This window comes from Cupressus sempervirens, chromosome 7 (assembly GCF_028749045.1).
Source record: "Cupressus sempervirens isolate cs-2001-9-10 chromosome 7, ASM2874904v1, whole genome shotgun sequence".
NCBI classification, from domain to species: domain Eukaryota; kingdom Viridiplantae; phylum Streptophyta; class Pinopsida; order Cupressales; family Cupressaceae; genus Cupressus; species Cupressus sempervirens.
The window spans coordinates 229,368,195-229,382,835 of record NC_143124.1 but is presented as its reverse complement, the minus strand read 5'-3'; positions in this window follow the sequence as shown (position 1 = coordinate 229,382,835).

Here is a 14,641-nt window from a genome sequence, read left to right as displayed (position 1 = left end):
TACATGAAGACAAAAAAAAAAAAAAAGAGGGTATTTTGTTATATGAAAATCTTGTTGATGATATCACATTTGGAGGTCAAGATTCTTTATGTAAGACTTTTTCAAATGAAATGAAGGAAGAATTTGAGATGTCTTTGTTTGGAGAGATCAAATTCTTTGTGGGTTTGCAAGTATATCAGATGAAATATGGTATATACATTACTCAGTCAAAATATGTCAAGAAAATACTAAAACTTTTGGATTGGAGGATTCCAAACCAATAAGTACACCTAAGGTGACAAGACATAAATTGTCAAAGAATGATGATTTTATTGAGGTGAATGAAACATTATATAGGTCTATGATTAGCAAATTACAATATGTAGTACACAGTAGACTTGACATTGCATTATCTGTAGGGATAGTTGCAAGATTCTTTGCTAACCCTAGGGAGAATCATTTGATGGTTGTAAAGAGAATAATGAGATATCTGAAAGGAATAGAGGAGTATGGTCTATACTATAAAACAAAAATTGAGAAATTTGAATTAAGATCCTATACTAATGTTGATTGGGTTGAAAACATTAATGACAGAAAGAGCACCAGTGGAGGAGCATTTTTCTTAGGCAAGAGACTGGTTACATGGACTAGCAAGAAACAAAACCATACCTCACAATCTACTACTAAAGCTAAATATGTTGCCACTATTGTAAATAGTACAAATATTGTATGGATCAAATAGCTACTCAAAAGGTATTGAGGAAGAGATCACATAACCAATGACACTTTATTGTGATAATCCAAGTGCTATAAACATATCAAAGAATCATGTGATGCACACAAAGATTAAGAACATTGCAATTAAGTATCATTACTTGAGATAATTACTTTAAGACAAAGAGGTAAAGACAAAATATGTTAACATAAAAGAGACAATTTCTGATATCTTCACAAAAGCATTACCTAAGGATGCTCATGAGTATCTAAGAGGAAAAATAGAGGTGATACCCCTATCAAAGGCTATCTAAGTAACAAAAGGATTTCCCTGCATCAAACAAGTTGATTGCCATATGTTACAAATTGATGTAGTAGACCTTACTTTAAGAGTTGCCTAAAATAATTAAAGTGCTAGAATTACAAATTAGTCACATGCTAGGTGAAAAAGGAAGAAACTGAAGAAATTCATATCTGTATATTAAAAATGAAAAGTCTTTGGCATTGTTGTCAAAGAGTGAGAAATAAATGCATCAAACTAACCCTAGAGGAAGAAATTTACTAAACAGAAGATATACAAGAGATTGGAGATTGAACAAAGAGGGAGAAATCCAAACATCTACCTAGTAAGAGGAAGATAATTGTAGAAGGGAGATATATGAAGTTCATAACATATTTAGAAGATGAAAGTTATTGATAAAGGGAGAGATTTCAATGAAAAGAATTATTTTCTTTCTATTATTTTGTTGGTCTTACTATTTTAACCTAGTCAGTTTGGCTTGCCATCAATGCCAAAGAGGGGGATTGTTGAGAATAGATTGAGGAAGATTGTTGAAGAAAGACATTTTGGAGAATAGATTGATATGATCAATATGTTTCAATCATTATTTTGTCACTGATGTCAAACTTTGTAATTGTTGGTAAGACAACTACTTATATGATTTAAGTACTATCACTTATATGATTGATGAAGAGGATTTGATAAAAAATGTATCAATAGCACCTAGAGGAAAGGTTGAGTTGTGATATTCAAAGGAGTACAAGAACTAGTTAAAATAATGATAACATGATGTATCCATAATCTACTTAAGGTTACAAAGGTTGGTTACACTAAGCGAGTATAGAAGAACAAGTTAAACAAAGTTTGTCTACCAAGCTTGACTAAGTGGATAGTAGGTGCTAAGAAAAGTTAGTGCAAGTCAAGAAGAAAATTAGTTGGAGTTGAGTAAAAGTCTATTCTAGTATGCCGAGAAAAAAAAAGGATGTCGAGTAAGGTTTAGTTGATGTCAAGCACCAGTAAACTTTAGTTCATGTCGAGTGATTTTACAAAGGATGTCAAGCAATGTAGTATGTGTCAAGCATCAGAAGCAAGTTAATGTTGAGTTGGTGCATTATTTGAAAGATTGTGAATTTGATGAATCTGAGCCAACAATTTTGTTTTCTTGGATTGTGTAAACGAGTTGGAAGATAATATTGATGAGCTGGTGGCACAAAATTTAAGGCAACCCATTTTGAGGCAAATTCAAAGAGGATTGAAGGAGAAGTTAGAAGTGATATGGAATGAGGGGTAGAATCATTGTATCCTACCTAATCTATCCTAACCCTAAATTGGATGATGAAGAATGAGCAAGAAAAAGATCTTAATTTCCTATTTATAGGGATGGCTGGTCAAGAAGCAAAGGTTGTCATGCATGAGAATCTAAGCAAGAGAATGATTCAAGGGTTTTTCTTCATCAAGTGACCAAGTGAAGAGTCTACATTGGCATGTTAAGCAAGAAGGCTTAAGGGTATGAATGCTTGAAGGGTGAACAAGCTATCAGAGCTAAAATGTGTGAAGGCAAAGCATAATGGATGACTAAAACAAAGATCTCTAATCTACAAATGGAGTTGTTATCAGATCAAGCCTTACTATTACTCTCTAATAATTGTATTAGTCTAGGGTAAATCCTTTGGATTAAGGTTGACCTAAGTCTCATTTGTGAATCCTTTAACCAGGTGACATTCCAAGTGAGTTGTCTAAGGTCCTCTAACAAGGCTCACTCCTAATAGTGTGATTAAAATCTTTTAATAGGGTCATAGTTGATAGTGTATATTGTAAACATTAATAGGGTTGGCCTTTCACAAGGCATCACTTCAGAAGATTGACAAGAGTAACATGTTACTGGTGGTTCTTCCCAAATTGGGCTTTCACACAAATCATTGTGTCAAATGTGTTGCTGAATTTTCTATGTTTCATGTTTACAATTTAGCAAATTGATTTGATAGTAACCTACAAAGTTTTAAGTGATTACATAATCTTATGGATGCATGGATGATGATAGATTTTTTATGATCTCACTAAGCTATGAAAAGTTTTATTCATACATCTGGACCTTGGATAACTAATTCACCCCACCCCCCCAGTTATTCTAAAGAATTCCAATAGAAAGTAGAATGGTGCAGTGTGCTGGTAGCTTTATACACCTTCCAGAAATGACCAAGAGAGTTACCAATGGCCTAAAAGAAAGACAGACTCCATATAAATGGAATGGGATATTCGGAAGGAGAACACAACTAAATACACTTTATTTGATTCAGTGAGAGGGTTGAAGGTTGTTGTCTAGGGTCTGGTAAAAAGGGATTGATTTCTATAAGCCCACAAATTATTAAAAATTAATTTATGATCTTCAGAAGAGAAAACCAATGTAATAAATAATCCATTTGCACAAGGGTACAACACAAAATCACTTCAAACTAAAGGTTTCTAAGAACTAGCTACCCATCAATGTAAATATGAAAGTAATGATCGAAGGCATACAAATATACAAACCAAACTATGAAGGTAAGAAATATGAGTTATCTATTATAGTTTGGTCAAAAAACACTACATGGGAGGTGTTGGAAAAGGTAATAGTTCTATTTTTCAACCTTGAAGGGATGCTAGGAATAGATTTGGCAATGTGAGCATAGATCCTTCTAGACTTTTAGTGATAAATTTTTAGGGGAGAACACCATCCTTAATAATTTCACAACCATAAAGAGGTAGGGAAAAAATTCTAAAATCATGTAGGGTTCTTAGTATAGAACCCCCAACTCAATAGAAGAAATAATTAATCTAGTAGTCGAGAACCAAGAAAATTTGTAGACATAGAAAAAAAATTCCCTATGAGGAATGTCTACCATATAAGAATGATGCCCATGGAAACACCCATCAAGAAGTCAGGGGCAACAAAAATATGTCAAAATAACTTTTGGGAGATAACCCCATAGTGATGAAAGCATAAAAGTGAGGCCTCGAATGATGCCAAGAGATGGAAAAACCTATAAGGGCTAATAAGAAAAAGAAGAATTTATTACAGCCTTTAAAAAAAAAATTAATATCATACATTAATTATAACCATTTCATATGTAGGTTTACTAGCACACACACCTTCTAAAAAATCAATATAGGTTTTTTGCATTTTTTGGCATATGAGAATCATATTTTGTTTTATAATGTCACTTTTCAGTCCCTCGTAATCCTACATATACCTAGGATCTTATGACTTATGACATTATAAAGTAAAATGATCAAATCTATCTATGTTAATATAGATTAAGGTAGGGCCTTACATCACTACTTTTTGATTCCTTGTACCATAAAAAGTAGTAACTACTAACTCCTTCAGGATATTTTTACTATGTAAAGTAAGCCAAAAAACTAGATAGTCAAATTAGGTTACTCATAAGGCCTCAAGTCATGTTTTAAAAAAAAAAGAAGCTCAACTAATGGGTGAACCCACAATAGTGGGTTACACTTTTTCAGAGGAACAAATTCCTCCAAAATTGCACGAGCATGAAATTTTCTTTTATTTTCTAAAGTTTTGATAAAAACATATTAGTTTCTATCAAAACTAAAAAAATTCAAAGTTTCTATCAAACAAAGTTTTGATCAAAACTTTATGTACCACGTAGTTTTGATCAAAACTACATAGAAAGTTTCGATCAAAACTTTCTATGTAGTTTCAATCAAAACTATGAAGCTTGACTGGGGTTTGTTAACTTGTTGTTAGGCTACTTAGTTTCAATTAAAACTATAAGAATTAGTTTTGATTGAAACTAGTTAATATAATTTCAATCAAAAAAAAGAAAAAAGAAAAAATGTTGAAAAAGGTCTGCACGACCCCACAAGTCATTTTCGACTATGGCAAATAGTTTCGATCGAAAGCTCAAGGAAGAGGAGAGGCATCTGAATTCACCAACCTTCAAAAAGGGTATGATTTTCCCTTGTTTTATTTATTTTTAATTTTTATATATTTTTAGTTTTTTCTTATATATGTTTCTTGTATGTATGTATATATATCATGTATGTATGTATACATATATAGATCATGTATATATTTACCATGTCTGTATACATGAATTTATGTATATATATACATACATGTACATGTATATATATACATGTTATATATACATATTGAATGTACATGTATATATGCAATATATATATATATATATATATATATATATATATATATATATATATATATATACCATGTGTGTATACATAAATATATAGATACATGTATGTATACATACATATTGTAGATATGTACAAATACATTTAAATTTTTAATTTACACAGGTGAACTTGTAATATATTAAAATTTTAGTTCATATATACATGTATGTGTGTATGTATTTGTGTATATAAATCTTCACCTTACCTCTAATAATTTAATTTCAATGAACTAACCCTTTAACATTAGTTCCAATGAGTTATGGTCACATATATGAACCCTAATATAAACTTCACTAAGTGACCTCCTTACGCTAATCTTGAAAGTCTAATCAAACCTTGACTATTTAACATAATCTAATTTCTTAGATAAATCTAATCATTCAATCCTAACCCTAGATATGTCATGTAACAAAATGCTAACCCTCATGTAAAATTAATCCTAATATTAACTCTAAACATTATATATATTTACCCTAGAAATGATAGGTTGATTCTAACCATATCTATAAAATCTAAGTTATACCATAGAAACATAAACTTTAAACCTAAAGTTATATAATTTTAACCCAAAAGTAATCCCTAAACCTAACCATGATGTGAAGACTAACTATAAATTTTTATAGCATGATCCTCACTTCTTAATCCTAAAAAATGGGCTAATTTATATGAATCCTAACTAAATAATTTAATCTAGATTTGTACACTAACCCTAAAAATTTAATCCTAAAGATCCCTAAACATTATATTAACTTTCCCTAACATTGATTATGATTCTAATGATATAGTTCTAGAAATCCTAACCACAATCCTAACTCTAAGCCTAACCAGGTAGTTCTATAGTTCCATAGCATATTTACCTTTTAATCCTAGGTATTACTAAACCAGGAAACACACTAATTGTATTAACTTACTCTCAAGACATTTAATCTAAATCCTAAACCTAATCATAATTTTAACCGTAATGCTAATGTAAGTCTCACACTCATATTAAACACTAATGATGTGACAATATAAGTTACACAATTTTATAATACTAACCCTAACTCTAACCATAATAACTTACTCAACATAGAACACTATTCTGAACACACACACTCCTTTAACCCTAGCCCTAAATATTTTCCTAACCCTAACTTAAAGAAAATTTACCATGATTAAACCCTAATAATGGTCCCCTAATCTCAACCTGAATACTAAACCATGTAACCCTAAAATTAATCCTAGAACCATAATATAAACCATAATCATGATATTACATTAACCTTGAATGCTAACCCTAATCAAATTAATTTATGCGTGCTATGAGGCACGTGCAGTTGAAGAAAAATATGTATTACTAATTTTATAATTCTAAACCTAACTATAACCCTATGTAATGTTTTATTTTTAACCCTAACCCTAACCCTAAATTGAAATCTAAACTTAACACTAACTCTAACTCTAAGCATAGTCCTACTTATTTCCCTAGTAACTTTAGCCATGATCATGACTTGATATACCTATTAAATTATATAGTGAATCTCTAGTTATATATTTAACCTAGAGTTATGTACATCATGTAGTCCACCCATGTGATCTAGAATCTACCTAGACAAGTACTTTTGAAATAATTTTATGAAGTTATCATACACACAATGTATGTACATGTACATGTGCTATGTTTGTTTCATGTTTATGAAATTCAATGTACATGTACATAGAATATGTTCATTTCATGTTTAAACACATATTATTTCTAATTTTATGTATTTATGAAATTCTAGTTTCTTAAATGTCATCAAGTACAATGAATTTCAAGTTTATTAAATGTCATATTTTAATTTAGGATGTACAAGTTCACACATGTAGTATTGTACATATATGTTATGTTTGTTTCATGTTCACACATGCATACCATATACATTTAATTTCATGTTTATAAAATTCTAGTTTCTTAAATGCCATACAAGTACCTCATAAATTTTAGGTTTATTAAAAATGTCATATTTAAATTTAAATTTTAGGTTTGCATATTATATGTACACGCATGCATACTACATTAAATTGACCTTTAGATGGTAGATCAAAAACCTCCTATCCCCCCAAAGCAACAACCTCCTATTCCCCTGAGCAACAACCTCCTATTCCCCCTGAGCAACAACCTCCTATCCCCCTTGAGTAGTAGGAGCCTTCTACCCCCCCAATAGCAGTAGCCTCCAACCCCCCAAGAAACAACTTGTCCCTCTCCAACAATGCGCTATTCACATATATCAGCAACCTATCCCACCCAACATGCTCTATGATCACACTAACCAAGAGATTCATAGAATTCATGAGTACTTGGCTAATGGCACATGCTCTAGTGTGTATAGTAGCACATGCTAGAGCATCTCACAGAGCCTTGCATGTATTAGAGATTAGATTCATGATGCTACTCTATATTCTTCACATACTATATAGATTGTCCTTGACAATATGAGATGAGAGGTCTCTTTAGGGTTTTCACAGTAGTAGGTACAAGGCTTAGTGCCCAAAGAGGCACTGAAGAGGGGATGTTTCCCTCATTATCTTCCACTAAAGTATGTTAAGGGGTATTCTCCCCTTCAGTGTACAAATCCATAGATGGTTACACTTATATACACATGCTTCCTTGCTGCTAATGGTTGTTATCAAAATGATGACCAAATTCCACTCTATTTTACATGAAAAATTTATGCTGAGGTTCACTTAGGTAGGGTGGTGAACTACATTGATTTACTATTGCAATTAGTATAGGGGTGTGGTAGACTAGTTGATAGGCAGTCGGATCATCCACCACTAACATAAAGGTCAATTGTCGGAGAGAGGGCACCTGCTATTTCCCCTATATTAATTCTATCAGCTGATCAGGCCATGTGTAGCACACAGTTGTGGGGGGTGATTCATGAGGTTGGAGACATTGTCATAGCTATTAGATCTATTTCTAGCGATGAGATTGGCTAGTATTTGATGTTACATCTGCATTCTAGATCATCACTTGGTGCTTCATCTTCAAGAGACTTGTACAATTCAACAGACATCCCTTCATTGACTAGCTTAAAGGGTCCCATTGGAGTGTTGGCATGAGATAATATGAGTAGGCTTGCTAAGGATCTATTATATTCATATAGGATCATATTAGAGCATCTTGCAATACCCGTATCAAATGTTCCATATCATGTCCATGGTAGTATTGGGACACATCCTCAGTGACATTCCTCTCATCGATGAAGTAGTGGTCATAGTGGTATTACACATCATGATCCACCTTTTGACTACTCTTTTGCTACAGAGGGACATATACATAGTAGTACAGACCCTTCAGCTAGTGCAGGGCATGATCAAAGTTCAAATGCAGGCCTTAACGATTTTGATTTCAGCTTTTCAACCATAACATGGATGGACTTGTTGACACATGATTATTCTACTTCATCATTATTAGGACGTGTACCAGCCACCAATAATACTAGCATAGATGTAGTGATGGAGCTAGATGAGGCCCAACAAAATATGGATATATTGGTGGACACAATCAATGCTAAGAAGTCTGAGTATTATCAGATGCCAACATCTACACAGGTAAATCTATAGTTTTTTTTTACATTCAGTGTTAAAATTTCAATTTCAAACATTTGTTCAACTAATAATTTATTCATGTATACATATTGTGCCTTTGTACTTAAATACATGTTTTAATTTGATTTGTTGCACACATGTATGGTATGTATTGTAGGGGAACATTCCTCTTTTTACTCCATCTTTGATGCCTCATTGTGTACATCATCGAGACTCATTCAATGATGTTAGTACTGGACAAGTGAGTTTTAGTTTTTTTGAATTAGACACATGTGAGTTTTACATGTAATATTTAAATTGTATGCGATTTGTAAATTTGAAATGCATTTAATTAAATATGAAATTATGTACATTGATTTCAATTTCTCTTGAATACATGTAGGGGTCAGCACATCCTAGTGATCATCTTGACAGTCAATCTTCAGACTGCACTATGAGGAGACGTCATGATGATTGTCCTGCACTTGACAATCTATAATTTTTTATATTATAGATTATTTGATCTAGACTTTCATCCAGAGAGATTATTTGATCTAGACTTTCATCCAGAGAGATTATTTGATCTAGACTTTCATTCAGATTATGTACATATTATTGTTATTTGTTATTTCATCTAGACTTTCATCCAGATTATACATGTTTGATGATTGACATACATATATACTATGTTCCTATATGTTAGATTATATTTGATTATGTTAGACAATGTTCTTTTACATGTTAGACTATGTTGGAGAATGTTATATTATGTTGGATATTATGTTAGATTATGTTGTATTATGTTAGATTATGTTAGATTACATGTTCTTTTACATGTTACATTATGTTACATTATGTTGGTTTATGAAATTGATGCATACATATGAAATTGGTTAGGGTTACGGTTAGGTAATTAACATTACACAATTCCTAATTAGTTACATAATTCCTAATAATGCAAGTGATATTTAGAATGATTAGAGTCTAGTCCTAATTTCATCCCCTTAAGAAAAGTGTTCAAATTTCTTCCTCTCAAGGAATATGTCCTAATTAATTGCATACAAGTTCCTAATTTCTATAATTAATTACAAAGCACAATTTAAACTTCACAAGTTAAATGAAAGAGTAAAAGTAATATATAATTTGTTACAAGTTTGGATTATGTTGGATTATGTTAGATTATGTTCTTTGAAATGTTAGATTATGTCAAGGATAATGTTCTATTATCTTGAAAATTATGTTAGATTATGACAGATTAAGTTGGATTATGTTAGATTACATGTTCCTTTACATGTTAGATTATGGTACATTATGTTGGTTTATGAAATTGATGTATACATATGAAATTGGTTCGTGTTATGGTTAGGTAATTAACTTTAAATAATTCCTAATTAGTTACATAATTCCTAATTCCTAATAATGGAAGTGATATTTAGATATGATTAAAGTCTAACTCTAATTTCATCCCCTTAAGACAAGTGTACAAATTTCTTCCCCTTCAAAGGCATAGGTCCTAATTAGTTACATACAAGTTCCTAATTTCTATAATTAGTTACAAATCACAATTTAAACTTCACAAGTTAAATGAAAGAGTAAAAGTAATTTATAATTAATTCAACCAAATTTCAAATTGAAAATGATCAAGTTCAACCAATTTCAGATTTCAAATAGTTCAAACAAATTTCAAAATGTTCAAGTTGTTTCAAATTACAAGTTGTTTCTATCTTGTATAAGAGTGGGTCAACTCATTGTTGGATAACATTTAATATTTTCTCGTGATCATCAATATCAAGCCTCCACTTACATATTCTAGGTCCTTTGAATGGATGAAGAGTTAGAATAGTGGCAATAACATGGTTACTATACTGATATACCTTATTGTTAGGTTGATAATTAGTGAAATGAATCCCATTCTTAAGTACTCTATTTTTCTTCAAATATGTTCACTATACAACAACAAAACCTACATACAGGTCAATCAAATAAGTCAATTATAAATTTGAATTCATAAAAAACATAGATGTACATAAACATACATGATTCAACTATATACTAACCTATGGAAAACATAAATTTATCACTTATTTAAGTCTTTGTTAGCTTCTGTCTTTGTATGGTGCAACACAATAAATAATAGCTAACACCTTCTACATTTCTAGGTTCTGCAACAACTACAAAAAAATTGCCTACACAAAGTATATGTATATAAATTTCATGTGTCATGTACATGAGTATATATATATGTATATATATGTATATATGTATATATTTGTATATGTTTATATATGTATTATGTATATATACATATATATACATAATACATATATACACATATACACATATATACATATATATATACACACATACACACACACACATATATACATATCTATACATATACATATATATCTGTATATATATACATATGTATATATATATACATATATACATATATAATAATAATAATAATAATAATAATAATAATAATAATAATAATAAATTAACAAAAATTATGAAATACATACCAACTTTGAAAAATTCTGAAATATGGTCATAATCACTAGAAATCAATGGGATATCATCATAGTTTTCATTCTAAAACTCATTCGTATTGATAACATCTAGTGACACCAAAGTCTATTCACTCACATATCCATGTTTTTTATTAATGCAACCATCATAGTTTTCATCAATGCAATTAGGGAAAAAACATGAGTATTCTCTTGTGTACAATGACCACACATTGCTATCTGTACTCATTATTGAATGCAAAGATCATGTCTTCTCTACTCTCTTGAATGCATGCATTGATATTCTATCAACACTTGAATGTAAGTTCCATACATACATATAAAAAATGAGTTTTAAACACATGTGTGTACCTTAATTCAGTTATCACATTTAACATATTAAATATAAAATCGATTCAATTATAATATTCAAATTAATGTATACCTGATACCTTCCAAAATACTCTCAATGGTATGACTTGATCCACTTGTGATGACATGTTATCTATATTTGCTGGCACTGTAAAATGTGTTTTCCACCACTCAACTACATCATGAGCATTATTAATGTGACATCCTCTATAGTCCATTTGATACTTTCTTAAAGCATGTTTTATACAAGCTCCTGCACCATCATTCTCACCCTTTCCATGTCCACTCTTGAAAAAACCTCAAATGTGTGGTATATTAAGGTATCGATGATATCTAGATAATGCATAAAATGATCTAGCTGATTTAAATTGTCTTGCACATCCATCTGACCATGCAAAATGTTTTTCCATTTTTATGTCTTTGTTTTTTAAATAATAAAAAATGTCTTAAAAAAATGTTCCACAAAATGTGTGTTATGTTCTTTATCATCACTAATGTAAAAGTGACACTATTTTTTAATGACTAGTACTTGATCTATATTTTCCACACCATCCAAATCAATTTTTTCATGTCAATAAGAAACTTGAACCATAATAGTAACTTGCTCTGTATAGAAGTATTCAGCTTGAAGTTTTTTTTGAGAAATCAAGAAGTAATTCTCTACAAAGTCAAAAATAGATAAATTTGTCCCGAGTGGAAAAGTTTCTCTTAGAGTTTGAAACTGTTCTACTTGCCACTTAGAAAAAAAGCATTATGTATATATGGTTGAATCAAATGATGAAAATCTGACAAAAAATTCTCCAATAGGTATGTCATCCTCTACATATTTTGACATTTTTGGTTCTTTTCCAACTTTTATTTCTAACTTTATGTACTTATATCTCTTACATTTTACCATCCTCGTCATATCAGTATCTTCATTTATCAAAGGAAATTTGGTCAGGTTACCACACATTTCACAAGTTCCTCTTATGCAATCTATTTCACATATTGCATGACCATTTGGTTTGTCACATAAGATTGATGTTATGAATTGGCTCAATTGTTTATGAAAAGAATTATGAGAACCATCACTTTCTTCTATCATCTTTCTGAACCCTTGACAGTAAAAATCAAATTCAACATGATATTGACAACAACATGTTTTAAATTATCTATTTATCTTCACAAAATAGGGTTTCAATTTTTCAAACCTTGTTTGTCCAATCTTTGTGTCTAGATTTAAGTTACAAAATGAGAGATAGAATTCATGTTGTATGACATCCAACCAATGTTTTGTGTGTTGAAGATACTCCTTAGTCCCAATCCTTTGCTTGGTGATATCTCTTCTAATTGGTGAAGGATGAGTATTTTTAATCCAAAATTGAACAACTAAGTTCTTAACTATTTCCACAATCCTATCAGATCAAGGAACTCTACACATTAGTGCCCAATTTATTTCTAATGTACTATCATCCAAATTGTTTCTTCTTTTTAGATAATGTAATATCATCTTTTGACTATACACAATATGAGATGATAGTGAAGAGATCTATCTTTTTCACCATAATTTTTTATTTAAAATAGATGTCAACATCACTCTTCGTGCAATGGATTTGTCTACAGATCTAATTTTTTCCCCAATGGAATGTAACCCTTAACACTTTCAACAATATCTTTTTGTAGTTTAGAAGTCTTCGTCTTTTTTATACTTGTATCTATACCCAGTAGTTTCAATGACTCTTTCTTTAAGAAGTGAAATTGATAATAGTTGAGTTTTCTCCACTATATCAAGATTTTCAAATTGTGCAATTATTTATTTTGACTTTTTATTCACTTTCCTCTTGATAGTATGTGTAGTTTGACTAGCATATTCTCTCAACTTTTCCACATCCATTTCATTTAAATGATCTATGTTTCTATGATTAATTTTTCTCTTCAAACTTTGAGCTAGATTAACATTCTCATTTGGTGTTTGATCTTGGGCTACAAGAAAAATTAAAATAAAGACTCCAAATACTTCTTCTCTTTAGGGTACACATTTGTGTATATAAATAACAAACGAACTATTAAATCTACAATTTTATCTAATCTTCATATGGTCCTTATTTGACATCCATTGTTTCATCTTCAATTTCCTCAACATTTTCATCATCTATTACTACATGTGCACGATATAAAAAATAAAATCAAACAATTTTGTAAGGGGATTTGTCTCTAAAATTAAAATCAAAGATATAAAGTTTGCCTCTAGATAGGTAGAAATCTAGAGAGGGATTGTACTTGCAAGAGATGCGTGCATACATACATGTTTGAACTTGGGATGAACCTTCTCCAACCTTAATAGGTTGTCCTGTTTCACTATGTCCTAAATAAATTCATAATTTAAAACACCATAATTAGATTGTACCCTAATTTTAAATATTCATAATTTAAAAACTATAATGTAATAAACCCTAATTCTAAATATTCATAATTTAAAAACCATAATATAATAAATCCAAATTCTAAATATTCATAATTTAATAAAACCCAATCCTAAATATTCATAATTCAATAAACTCTTAATATTAAGTAAATAGTAACCCCAAGTTTATATTTACCGTATTCTTAATTAGATAAACCCTAATCCTAACTTTATACATACAAAATGTTTACAATACGAAATTGCACACTATATGAACTAAATATGCATTGGAAAAAATATTGCACATATACATACCTTGCCTCCTATAGTATCCTACTAAAGCTTTTTTGACGATTTTCATCTTCATGTTCATCATTTCTTCATAATGAATATTTACTTGTTCTTTTATCTTTATTGCCCATGTCATGATTTTTTTTCCAAAATTTGAAAACAAACAAGTAGCAAACTATTCCTTCCCTCCTAATTGAAGTGCAAATTATCTGATTGGATTAGAATATCACAATTGAAAAAGAAATGAAATTTATTTATATCATGATTTTTATTTTTTATAAAAACCTCTAAGGGCTGACTACATTTTTGATTGAAACTACATTAAGTATTTTTTATCGAAACTACCTAATGTAG